This window comes from Accipiter gentilis, chromosome 22, assembly GCF_929443795.1.
Source record: "Accipiter gentilis chromosome 22, bAccGen1.1, whole genome shotgun sequence".
Lineage (NCBI taxonomy): Eukaryota > Metazoa > Chordata > Aves > Accipitriformes > Accipitridae > Astur > Astur gentilis.
This window is the reverse complement of record NC_064901.1, coordinates 18,030,090-18,043,478: the sequence shown is the minus strand read 5'-3', so window position 1 is coordinate 18,043,478 and position 13,389 is coordinate 18,030,090. Positions and strand designations below refer to the sequence as shown.

The 13,389-nt window shown below is 38.9% G+C and overlaps 1 protein-coding gene across 2 annotated transcripts in view; it reads left to right on the top strand.

Moving 5' to 3' along the window:
• Nucleotides 1-13,389, top strand: part of MIDEAS (mitotic deacetylase associated SANT domain protein) — a 54,686-nt gene that overhangs the window by 7,628 nt on the left and 33,669 nt on the right. Inside the window, exon 2 of one of the 2 annotated variants that reach the window (XM_049825095.1) lies at nt 10,705-10,884. The exons of the other annotated variant lie outside the window; for it this stretch is intronic. The gene's annotated coding sequence lies outside the window, so the exon portion shown is untranslated. The remainder of the gene's footprint in view (nt 1-10,704; nt 10,885-13,389) is intronic. 2 annotated transcript variants of the gene reach the window in all.

Here is a 13,389-nt window from a genome sequence, read left to right as displayed (position 1 = left end):
TTTTTGTTTGGGTTTTTTGTTGGTTTGTTTTGGTTTAATGCTCTTTCTTTGGCAAAAGTGAAATATTTAAGGTATGGTACTAGCTGACTGACTTTGCTATTACCACTTTCTTTCTATAGAAAATGTGCTATAACTTTTCCTGTAGAAAAATTTGATCTGTAGTGAAAAAGCACTTTTATTGTCTAAGAATATGAAAAGAAGAATGTGAAACTCCTTTCCAAATTCATGTGGAAACATCATCACAAACAATTCATTTTAATTTTGAATTTGAGATGCAAAGAATAAATATTTTAAGTATTGAGGTATTAAAAATCTACCATGTTTGGTATACATGATACTGTGCTTAGGTTTTGCACTCGTTAATGGTGAAAAATGAGCTGCCTTGCAAGAAGCTTCATTGAAGTCAATGCTGATATTTTTTTCTTAAAAAATGAACGAAGCCTATCTGAGGTTTTTCATTTGCAATGTAAATAAACCTAGTTACCTTACCTTTATGGAGGAAATTAAAATACAGAGAGCTTTGTTAGCAAAAGAGATAAAATGCAGATTTGAAGCCTAAAATGCAGATTTGAAGCGTTGATTTGTAAAGTTTTTCTCTACAGCGGGAAGAGCTCTTAAGTAATAATAATTACTATTGATATATAAGTTGCACACTGGAATAATCAGTTTCCTCATTCACGTAATCTCTCCTGGCATTTTAAAATGAGCTAGCCTACCTGTGCGCACATGTGTGCCAAGATGCAGGTTTTTCTTTATTTGTCTAAGAATGACATATACTTGCTAAATTGTAAAGCACAGGAGTCAAAAGAAACTTGGGGAGACTGGTCATAAAGAAGCAAGGCATCTTTCCAACACAGAGGTGATAGAGCAAAGTTAGAGGCCTTTCACTGGACTTCAGGTTGCACCGCTGCTTTTTAGCGAGTTTATGGATTTCTCCATAAGGCACCTCTGTCAGAGGTATCGTTAGGCAAGTAAGGGACCAAAGGCAGTGCCCCAAATACTTGTTAACATAAACAATTGCTTGACCGCGTGTACTCAGATATTTAGTTAAAGGGACAGTCTATTTGGTATTTGGAGTTGATGTTATAACAGCCACGTTGGCAAGATGCTGCTTCTTTTGTGCTGACTATGTATTTGGGTGACATTGAATTGGCTTTTTTTTTTTTTTGAAGAGAAGTGTTTTGTTTTATTTTTTTTTTCCCCAGTGGTGATAAATCTAAATCAATAATCTGTTACAATCCTGACCAGCAATATTCTGTTATTATAGCACAGTGAAGTTACTGTTGATGTTTGTGGAAGAATGGGGTTTTGATAAAAGGGCAAAACTTCCTGGTTTTAAAAGACAACCCCGAAACAAACAAATATTCTCACGCGCACACAAAATAAAAAAGTGCCAGGGTAGGAAGATACTTAATTTAGAAACTTTTAATGCTTCCTTCATGAAAGTTATTAGTATTTAAACTATATTTGGATTTGGATCTCAAATTGTGAAGGCTTAGTTCAGTCCGTCTACTACCATAATAGCGTACCTCAAGGACTCCATGAGAAAAATCAAATAAGAAAGCTCAGTATTTGAACTGGTTCACATGTTACTCTGCTAAAGAACAGAGATGGCACTGATGTTTGCAGCAGCTCTGTGGTGTCTAATGCAGAAAGATAATTTCTTAAGAAACAAAAAAATAATCTGGTTTTCTATAGTCTTGTGTCAAAAATTTGAGCAGAAATCTACTGAAGAGGGTTTGTGGGAATTATTCAAATCTGCATAAGATAGTTTGCTTCTGCTCTTCGCATCATGAGTATTAGTAAAAAGGACTGCACCCGCTCTGTAATTTTTCAGGCTACATGGTATAGATAAGTCTACAGTTTTACTCTCTTTCATATTCTGAGCCAGTAAGATTTTACTGCAGGTTTTTGCCATTTTAGTTTGCATAATGTGTAACAAAGGTGCAGGCTACACTTAGAAGGTCTAAGTGATCTATAGGTGTCCCTTTTGTCAAAAGCGAATTTGAGGGTCTGATTTGCTAGTGGAGGTTACTACACTGTGACTGGGTCTGTACCAGCAGTTCTTACGGAGGGAGGTCTGTTTCAGGAATACAGCCTAGAAATTGAAATTAGGGGGAGCTTTCTAACATACTAGTTGTGTTACAACATTTAAGAAGTCACATCTGTACTCTTACCAAGAAGTCAATGGCTTTGTTTAGACTTTAAAAATCTTGAGTAAAATCTTGCTCTTAATCTCTTTTATTAGCTTGAAGTGTTTTTAGTGTTCCACCTCGGAGTTAACTGGTGTTAGTATTCTGGAGGGCAAAAGTGTTCGTATTTATGATTTCATTGAGCCTTTTACTCATACATAGACAAAACAAGCAGCTTATTCTTGAAACTAAAATGGTCAGCAACAAGGCCAAGGTACCTAGAACTTAGAGGAAGTTTTGCTTTTTGCTCTGACCCAGAAGACCATTAGGTCTTCCGGTCATGGAATTTCCTGCATCTTATATGTGAGTCTACGCTTACATTTACAAACTGTTAGACAACTATGGGACACCTAAGACCAAAGACGGACTTGAAAGAGAAGGCACCAAAATGCTATGAAGGGAGAGCTGTTTTCTGGTGCCATAGTACATGCAACAAAACTGTTTACAGCCTTCTCCCTTTCTTGCAATCTCAATGCTGACAAGTAATTTACATTGTTTGTGCCTTGTTATCGTCCTTGTTTTAAGGTGAGGTAATTGCCTTCAACGAAGAGGTATCCTGACCTGACAAGTGGTGGCACCATGTCAAGAGTGGGTATGGAGATTTTGCCCCACCCAGGGGAGCTGATTGATGGGGGCTTCGTTACGGGAAGGTGTGATATGTGAGTCTGAGTTTGCATCTCCATGGCTGGGCGAGTGTTTTGTCAGCAGACTTTGTATAGGAGGTCACACCCTCTCACACCTACTGTGTTTGAGAAGGAGCTGGCTTTGTTGTTCAGAAATAGTTACTGGCACCCTCTGTGGACCTCCAGGAGATAGAGGCACTTAAGCCTTAGGTAGAATAGCAACTTTTTTCATTCAGATGCAGATACATGTTCGCCTCTATTATGCATCCTCTATGGACCCTTTTGACTGGCTTTTTCCTGGACATCCTGATTAAAACGCTGACACTTGTTTCTCTGCAAGATGCTTAATCCCTTCATGTTTGTTCTAGAAATCTGAGACGTGGAACTGAGGCTTCTGGATTGCACTGTAGAAATGAGGCACCAACTTTTGTGTGGAGCAGATTGAGTAGAGTTTCGCTAGCCAGGTTACTTACTCAGCTTTAAATCAGGTTGTCAGTGAACAAAATTATCATCTCCGTGGTTCTGTGTGCTTAGGTGATTTAAGTCTGGCTCTTATGCAGACTTATTTCATATTTTTCTGTTTCTCAGTTGGGTAACTTTGGCAGTGTCATTGAAAAGGTCAGAGATGGAAGAAACCGAAGTGATGGATCAACTTTTCTTCCTTGGAGCATGGTTCCAGGGTATTTTTTCCAGGTGGTTATACATCTGTCAGCTGCTCTATTATGGTTTTTTATTGTGAAGATGAACAGAACTACTCAATTTTGCTGTGTGCTAAAAAGTATTTTAAGACAACAGTTCTAAGTGACTTGATTTATGAGAGAAAAGTACAGTTTGGAGGTGGAAGGATATTCTGTGTTTAGTGACAGTTATAACTGAGTTACTGTGACAGCATTTGCTTGGGAAAATGCTCTAGATTAAGTGTAGGATGCCTGGCTGTTTACAAGTAACCATCTGAGCCGTACAGTTTGGATGCATGGAGGGAATGTGAAAATCTATTGACATCTTTAGTTACTCAACTAGTTTATTTTTGGGAGCTCATGAATTGGCAGGACATAGTGACCCTGTCTGAAGGGGAAAAGTGTAATGACTTTGAATGCAGGAAACTTAGTGAATGTTTTATCAAGTTACTTGCCACTATTTCTTTGCAGCAACTATAATGGAGATTTTAACCCTTTGCTTTCCCACTGAAAATTTTTGCATAGTATTGATATATTTTAATGAAAATCTAATACTATTCTGTCAACACAAGATTGCTTAGTGTATCATACAACAGATTTGAAGAGCATGAGGTTTTCTTGTTTGAAAAGGGGGGGTGTGGAGATTTGGTGGTAGATTGCTTGTTTGTAATGCTTTTTAATATACTTTTCATTGGGAATAGCTATAGCTTGGATTCAAAATTGGTCCTGGGTGCGCAATGATACAACATAGAAAAGACAGAGCTGTCTTGCGCACAGGTAATATTGGATTGCAAACAAATAAGGAGCCGAGAGAAGTTGTATTTATGTACAAAAGCACAGCTGTATTTTGCATGACACCGATACTGCTTTCGCACTATGTGGCTAGAGAGACCCAGCAAACAGGATCAAAACCTGACAGCAGCAACTGCAAAATCTTGCGGAAACTTTGCCCTTCCTATTATAAATTTTCTGCATGTGACTGATTTGCACAAAACTACTACCAGTTAGCATAGTACATAAAGTAAGACCAAGAAAGCTTTCTTGTAGTGTGTTCCTTGTAGCTACTACTACGGTCCTGGTTTGGAGAGCTGATTCAAGGTTGCATGGAGTAACTGGGGAGTTTATTCTGGGCGAAAGTTGGTTTTCTTTTTGGCTTTCAATATTCTATACTCTTACACCATCAGAAATTCTCAACTACACTGTCAGTTTAGTTGAAAACTAGCTCATTGCTGGAAATAAGTTACTTCAAAGCATTTTACTTAGTGTTACTTGCAGTTATCTTACTGACAAGTTAAAGCTCAGTTCGTTACTCTTAATCATTCCATATCCCTTTATTCATTCACACAACTCACTTGTAGTCTCACACCAGTGTTGCAGGATTTCTTACAAATGCTGAATTTTGAGAACAGCTGACTTACTGATGACTTTGAAGGGAAAGAGCCACTGATTTGATTTTTGCGTATTACACAAACAAAATTTCAAAAAATGCCAACACGTTAAGTTTAATACTTGGCATGCTGACTGGACTCATGGAGACCATGTTGTTTTAAAGGTGATTCTCCCTCCCCCCTTTTTTTTTAATAGAAGGGGTTTTTTGGGGTGTGTTTTTTGGAGGGGTTGTGGTTTTTTTTTTTTTTTTCTTTAAGTAAGGAAGATCTGGAAAACTCATGTGTCTGGAACAATGTCAACTGTCAGCTTATCTGTTCAGCAACAGTCCCTTACTATTATTAAATACAATTGCTGGAAAAAAATGTCTTGGGTCTTACATCTTAATTGAAAGCAGGGATGTTATTTTATTTTTTAAATTTTTTTTTTCTGAAGTGTATATTAGATATTAGTTTCAAACAGTATGAATTCTTTTTTCTTTTCAGTGCCCTCGGTGCTAATTTTCAGCTTCATTTTAATAAATCTATAACTTACTCATTTGTCTAGAATTTTAGATTAGCTGTTCCTAGGTTCAAGAATACAAGCTTCCTCCATCCCAGTAACTTTTAAAATTTAAGATATTCCCAGCTGAAAAATCTTTTTCTTCCCCTTTGTAGATCACCTTAAATACAGGTTTAATGATTGCAAACACCTTGTTGGTTAAATATGAAAAAATACATAATTGCTAAATAGTTTGTTGATAACTGACAAGATTCTCATTAAAGTTTCGGAGGTGAAAAAACTGAAGTCCTTGATGCATGTCTTACAAGAACTACTTGAAAGCAAAATAACTGGTTTTATTTCAAAATTTAAACAAGGGAGTGCTTTTACAATTCCTTGATGATTGCAAAGACATTATTAATATGCTGGAGCCTTCATAATTTAATCAGATTGTTTGTGTAGTGCTTGTTTGTTTGTGGGGTTAAAGCATTTTAAGAAAAGATTGTTTAAGTAAACTACTTATGAAGAATTTCTCCCATTTAAATTGGTTCTTACCTGCAGTGTATGAAGTCATATAAATATATGCATGTATACATACAGTATAGGTATAATGTATAGCCAAGATAGAATACAGCTGATTAATGATCACAGGTGTTGTTGCTTATTGTTGTGACTTCAAACAAAATGTGCTTTGCAAATAGAATTCATCTCCTATTCTTGCCGAACGAAACATCCAAATATAAATTGGATGCTAGTATAAGGGAGAACATCACCTTTGACCAGGCTGCAAATACATTATGGCCTTAATTTCATTTAAAGCGTTGCATCACTTGGAAGTTGAGGATTAAAGCAATTGAGAGATACTTTGTTTTAGGGTTTTCTTGAGGGTTGTGGGTAGCACTGCATGGTTTTTTAATATTTAAAACAAAACAAAAAGCCACCCTTCCTGGTTGTCCTGGTTTTGGCTGGGATAGAGTTAATTTTCTTCTTAGTAGCTGGTATAGTGTTATGGTTGGGCTTCAGTGTGAGAAGAATGTTGATAACACACTGGTGTTTTCAGTTGTTGCTAAGTAGTGTTCAGACAAAGTCAAGGATTTTTCAGCTTCTCGTGCCCAGCCAGCAAGAAAGCTGGAGGGGCACAAGAAGTTGGCACAGGACACAGCCAGGACAGCTGACCCAAACTGGCCAAAGGGGTATTCCATACCATGGGATGTCATGCCCAGTCTATAAACTGGGGGAGTTGGCCTGGGGGGTATTGCTGCTCGGGAACTAACTGGGCATCCGTCAGTGAGTGGTCAGCACTTGCATTGTGCATCACTTGTTTTCTGTATTCCAGTTCTTTATTATTATTATTATCATCATCATCAGTTTCTTCCTTTCTGCTCTATTAAACTGTCTTTATCCTAACCCACAAGTTTTACTTTTCTCTGATTCTCTCCCCCATCCCGCTGGGTGGAGGGGAGGGTAAGCAAGCAGCTGCGTGGTGTTTAGTTGCTGGCTGGGATTAAACCACGACAGCCCCTTTTTGGATAGTCCTGTTGCAAGTAAGGTATTACAAAATGCAATTTTAAGAAAAGCACACCAACTTTGAGAGCAAATAAATCCAACACTGTGTCCAGTGACTATTGACTATAATGAATACTTACAACAAATTTGTTCTAACACGTTCCAGTCAGATCTCTCAAACCCTTGAGCTGCACATCGGGCGCCAAAAAGGGCTGTTGTGGTTTAACCCCAGCCAGCAACTAAGCACGATGCAGCCGCTGGCTTACCCCCCTCTCCACCCAGTGGGGTGGGGGAGAGAATTGAAAAATTAAAAAAAAAGTTAAACTCATTGGTTGAGATAAGAAAGGTTTAATAGAACAGAAAGGAAGAAACTGATGATGATAATAATAATAAAATGACAAAAGGATTGGAATATACAAAACAAGTGATGCACAATGCAATTGCTCACCGCTTGCCGCCCTGTGGCTTCCCAAGCAGTGATCCTCCCCCATGGCCAACTCCCCCCAGTTTACATACTGGGCATGACATCCCATGGTATGGAATACACCGTTGGCCAGTTTGAGTCAGCTGTCCTGGCTGTGTCCCCTCCCAACTTCTCATGCTCCTCCAGCCTTCTTGCTGGCTGGGCATGAGAAGCTGAAAAATCCTTGACCGAAACCAAGCCACTTGTTAGTGAAGTCTGAACACTGTGATGTAGCTAGGCTCTTTTTAATCTAATTTATCATTATAGGGAGCTTGCTTTCCTTCTAATGCAGAAGTTGAAAAAGAGACTGTGTGTATTTGTTTCTTATGGAAATGCAGAACAAGTAGCATAAACAACAGAAGGGGCTGTATATTTAAAAAAAATAATTGAAAAATCATCATCCAAGACCTAAGTGAAATGAATGTATTGCAGGATTCCTTTATGTGCACTGCTGAACAGGGTGCAGGACTCCACACTTGTGCTGCAAATGCCTGTTGTCTCCCCTGTATTTGCAGGAGTGTTTAGTGCCTGACCGAGCCTGGGGGGCCCTAAGTTAATGGGAGAGGGGCTGGATGTCACAGCAGCCACAGGTCATGGCATGCCAGGCTGCCTGTGAGGGCAGGGGAGGGTGCCAGGTGCCTGGTTTTGAGGGCAGCCTGTGCTTCATGACTTAAGACTGGTGAGCTCAGCTGGAGGGTGGACACAAACACTTTGAGAGATACTGTTTCTTCAGGCTATCGCTTGGGTTCTTGCTCAGCAGCTGATGCATTTCGTTGGGAAATGCAACATCAGAAAAGCACGCTTTTAGACTCCAAGTGGCTTTGGAGCAGCTGTACTGTGGCTAAATAAATATAACCCTCTGTAAGAGGAAATAACTTTTCTACCAGATACATGCACAGATGGATTGTAATCATACTGAGGCCAGTGTTTGCCTCGACAAGAGAAAAAACCCTTTTTAGTAGAGAGCTATAAATGGAAAGCTTCTTGCAGCAGCGATTGGAGAACACTACTCCTGCCTAGTAGGAATGAGATCGGCATCTTAGGGAGTTTGAAAAACTAAAGGAGCTAGAGAAATGAAGGCCATGAGCTACAACAGCTGTGTACATGAAAATTTATTGGTCCCCAGATGCCTACAAAAGTGTCTGGGAGCAGTTCTTTTACAGCAGTGTAAGTGGACCTGGATAACAGAGGTGTATGTGTCAGAGGTGCTAACATACTGCATGTCAGTATGCTCAGAGCAGGGGAGGATAGCCTTTCCCTACCGGGGGAAACCCTGTGTCTTGCCACCTCCAAAACACAGATATTATTTGGTACAGAAAAATAAGATTCTTTTTTTTTTTAAAGAATGCAAATTTGGAAGATATTTAGTAATTACGGATGCACTTCCTAAAATATTTGATAATAAGTGGAGCAAAGTACAGAGCTAAAATTATATGTGGACAGCACTTAAGAGAGCTGCTGCTTCTTCAGGAAGGAATTATGATGCTAAAGTAGTGGATCTGGTATAAGATCATTCCAGGATTTTTTTTTTTTAATGAATACTTTATAATGAAGTATTGTTTATCACTTTGTCTTCAGAGAGTAAGATAATTTAATGAAGAGGGAGTTGTTACTGATGGGATTTTGCTTTACAAAGGTAGCTTCAAACTGAAAGCTAACTTGTAGATTTAAACAACACAAAACTCTCTGTGTGTTAAAATAAACGGATTGTATCTCCTGACATAAACGGTGCCAGTATCTGGAGGAGGCCTTAGGGCCATGCAATGGAGTTGTATGCCTTAAAGACTAAAAAGTGACTTTAAGTTAGTGCATACATTTGCAATTGTATGTCTGTCTTTTTTTCTTTAAAAAAAAAAAAAGAAAAAGATTATGAAGCTTCAGTGTGGGAGGGAAGAGGTGGTCAGTGATTGCTTTTAAACCCTGAGGTTTTCTAGAATGCCTGGGAAGAACATGGTGCTGCTTTTGTGGTGCACGTTTGCTGAAGTCTGTGCTGAGGTCTGTGTGGCAGAAGACGGCAGCAGATCTCTGGCAAGAGCTTGCTGTGCTCCACAGGCCGGTTTTCCACAACCCTCAGCAAGTTGGTCACCACTGATTATTCTTTCCACATGTTCATTTTATGCATGAAGCTACTTTAGGGAATTGGAGCCAAAATTCAGGAGTTGGAAGGTTAATTATTTCCCTTGCCTTTTCCTGTGTGTGCAATTTGCTTGGAGGGAGAGGGGGGAGACTGTTAACCATTTACAAGTATACATCTCCCCTCATTCCTACCCAGAATGAATGTGGAAATTATTCCTAGGCTTGTTTAGTGAAACAGCTAAGTTGTTCTCAATAGTAGAGACTGTTGTAAGTACACAGATTCGCAAGAAACACACAGTGGGTATATCTTGTTACTGAAGAGTTAGTTCTCCATAATGAACAGGAAAAGAATGCATCCATATTCAGCTGAGGAAATTTTTAGTATTGCAGCTAGGCAAGCAAAGTATCTTTATTGCTGTGGACTTTATTTTAAACTGTTTACTCAAAGACCACCAGAAGTATCAATTTATTTGCTTAAGGTGTAAAAACCTTGAAAAGTTGGAGCGTGGTAAGCAATTTCCTTTTTTAACGTTAGAGTTGCAGATCTGCTTATTTTAGAATTTGACTAGAGAGCTAGTGAAGTGATACTGGGAGTTGAGCAACTGACAGGTGGGTTTTTTTCCAGCTGCTGTTGCTAAAAGCCTGAACCTTTAAATCAAATGCCTACTGAATGTTAAGGGGAGGTATGCATATAAATTTTTTCCATTGATTTATGAGAATTCAGTCTTTAAAACTATAAGCAGTTCCTCCAATGATATTGAGAAATTTGGCGCACAATATTCTTTCCATATCCAAAAAGAGAAGTGATAATTCCTCTTCAGTATGCAAATATCTGTGCATAAAATTGAGAGATACATTAACAAATGAAAACCTTTTGTTTCTTCAAGGAAAGGAGCCGAGAAGTATAACTAAAATAATAAACAACTTCTTCTTATTGGTTGTATCTTTTTTATGTCTAAATCTGTCCTGTTACTTTCAGATAAGGCAGAAATAAAAAAAATTAAATCATCAATTGTGAGAAGCTACTAAAAAAAAAGGCAGGCTAAGAAGTTATTAGAGTTGCTTAATTGGATGGGTGCTTCATGTCTTTTGAAACACTTTGTCCTGCAATGGTATCTTTGTGGAACTAAGTATATTTAACTGGAAGGCACTGTGTTCTAGAAAATGGACAAAATGTACTAGGAATGTAGGTGGAAAAGAAAGGGCATCTGCAGGGACCAATATGCTTCTGGTTTCAGAAGGGAGATATTTTCTTCTTCCTGCTAGTTTTTTCATCATCTCACCTTTTTCTCACGCTTTAGCTTCCGACATGTTGCAAGATGAATGGAAACCAACCATTGTACTTGACCTCAATCTAAAATTGAAAGTGGAAAAATTCTTCTGCTCTGGGCCTCTGAAACTGCTTCTCAGGGGAATCCCTCTCTGTGCAGATGCTACTGTGAAGCTTTATGCCAAGACCAGGGTCTCACATCTTGCAGAAGGTGAGCTAAAGATACTTGAAGAATGCAGAAACCTTGCTTAAGCAAAGCTGTAAGTTTAGAAATGGCTACAATAACACAAACTTAGCCTGCTACGTGTAGGAACCATGTACATATAGAAGCCATTCTTGTACCTGAACTTTGCCTGATGGTCTTATGTGCAGGTAGCAATGAGTGTGAATTTTTTTTCTGCTTTTTTGTTCAGTTTGGTGGCTCTGACAGCACTTTAGTGGCTCAGATTTGGCAGATTTTTTCTGCAAGGGAACCTTTTGTGCTGAGCGTTCAAGATTTTTAGTAAGGAAGAGAGAGAACAAAGCCACAAATATAAGCGGTGGGAGCTTTAGGAACAGAATTGGCTTAACAAATTTATCTACTATAATAGGTGAATTCTATCACCATTATGTGCAAATTAGTACTTGTTCTTTCTTTCTAAGTGATACTGTGACTTAGCATTCCTCATGTGTAACTCTCAAGGCTGCTTTTTTTTTTTTTAAGCAGCTGCTATAAATACATAGCTTTTTATGGAAAGGGGAAAAGCAAGTCTTGCAGTTTCATCTCTAGTGTTTGCATTTTAAAAACTCTGGCCCCTATTTTATTTTGTCCATGACACTTCATTATATTTCACAACCAAATATGTGCCACTCCCTTCCCCCTCTCTCCCCTTAAATGATGGAAATCCTATGTTTGTAGCTGCAGAGCAAAACCGGGGCTGAGGACTGTGGTGCCCCCCCAGCCTCCAGGACCTCTGAAGGGCTAGTGGTGGCAGTGACAGAGCCCCTTCTGTGGTCTGCTGAAAGAGTTGTTGTTCCTGCAGACCAACTGCTGCAATCTCTGCCATGTTTCTGCTAAAAATCAGAGTTTTGCTCTCAACTTGGCTGGAGACAGAGTTAAAGAGAAGGTTCAGCTAGGGGGTTCAAGGGGTGGAAGCTTATCGCTGCACGGGTGGGCTCTGAATATGTGCAACTCCAACACATCCATTTCTTGTGGGCCTGAAAGTTGTTTCTTATTTGTGGCACCTCAGATGTTGCAGTTGTGGGAAAAGAACAAAAATTCTTTTCCCCCTGCAGTGGTTATCAGGAAGGAGGTTGCAAAGATGGGAGGAATATACATGTCATGGTGATTGCTAAAAGCACTGTCTTAACAGGATTTAAGAGCTCCCCTTCTTTTTTTTTATTTCCTGATTCCAAAGTGTGATTTTATGCTTATGGTGATCATTAAGTGATGTAAACAGATGAAAATATATATCAAAGCTGATCTACTTACAGCTATAAATTAGTGTATTCCTTCCCTTCTTTCTTCATTTGAATTTGTAATTGCATGCAGGGAAGGGATTTGATGAGGTTCTTCAGCATTGTTATCTAATCCCTAGACAAAATTAGTAACAATGTCATGTTTGCACCTGAACAGGTCTGTCTAGTATTCCTGAATTGCTCTGTGTGTCCCCTGGACACTACTGCAGCCAAGGCTAGTGTATCACTATGTGTATATGCCTTATAGGTGACAACTCTAATAAAAGCTAGAAAAATATTTTTAGATCCACAATAAACCTGCATTGGCTGCTAAATGCTTATCTTGAGTTTATTATTATGCATGGCATACAGTCTCATGGGCAGGCTGAAATGGGAAGAAATGTTTCAGGGAGATTTCATTTAGCCATCCTTAGGATGGGATTTTAAACTGAGTAAGAGACTAAAGATGATTGAAAAGTTAGGGCACTAGCTTGACCCTGAGTTGGGTTCCCTGCTCCGTCATAGCCATCTTCAGGCAAGTCACTTCATAGTCTCTCTCTCTCTCTGACTTAGTCCCCTTCAATAAAGAGGGGTAATAGTAGTTCCCTCCTTTAAAGAGGCATTGCCAGAGTAAGTGCATTAAGGAGTATATAGTGCTGTTATACTGTGTTTATGAGGCCATGCAGCTGTGTAAAATAGAAATTGCTGTAATTCTGTTTCTATACTACAGTGCAAGAAATGAAGGCATGGACAATAAGAGTACACCTGGCTAGTGTTGTCATTTTCTTAAAAAAATAAAAAAATAAAAAAAACCCCCAAAATATAAACCCCACAACCAGTACACTTCATCCAAATGGAAGAGCTCTTCCCCTTAGCCTGCAGTTCCAGGCAGAGCTCATGGACCATACAGAGGCATCATAGAACACTGCATCTGTGGAGTACTGGTTAGAGATCTCTAGTATGACACTGCTATTTATATGTTAATGCTAGAGCTCTTCTACAGATATGGGTGGGTGAACTTCTATGTGCTTTAGAAGACATTGTGATTTTTAGATCAAAATAGCCTTAACATTTACATCAGGGTAGGGGGAGTTCTGTGGGGTATTTTAAGAAGTAGTGTTCTATAACAGTTTCTGAATTTTAGTGTGTCTGTTCAAAGTGAAGATGCTTTACCTGACACATTGCAAATGTAGTCTGTATCTGCACAGTATGAAGGAATGAACAGTGGACAAAACTGAGATCAAGGAATTCCAGAAGAATAATCTCTTGTTGGCTACCC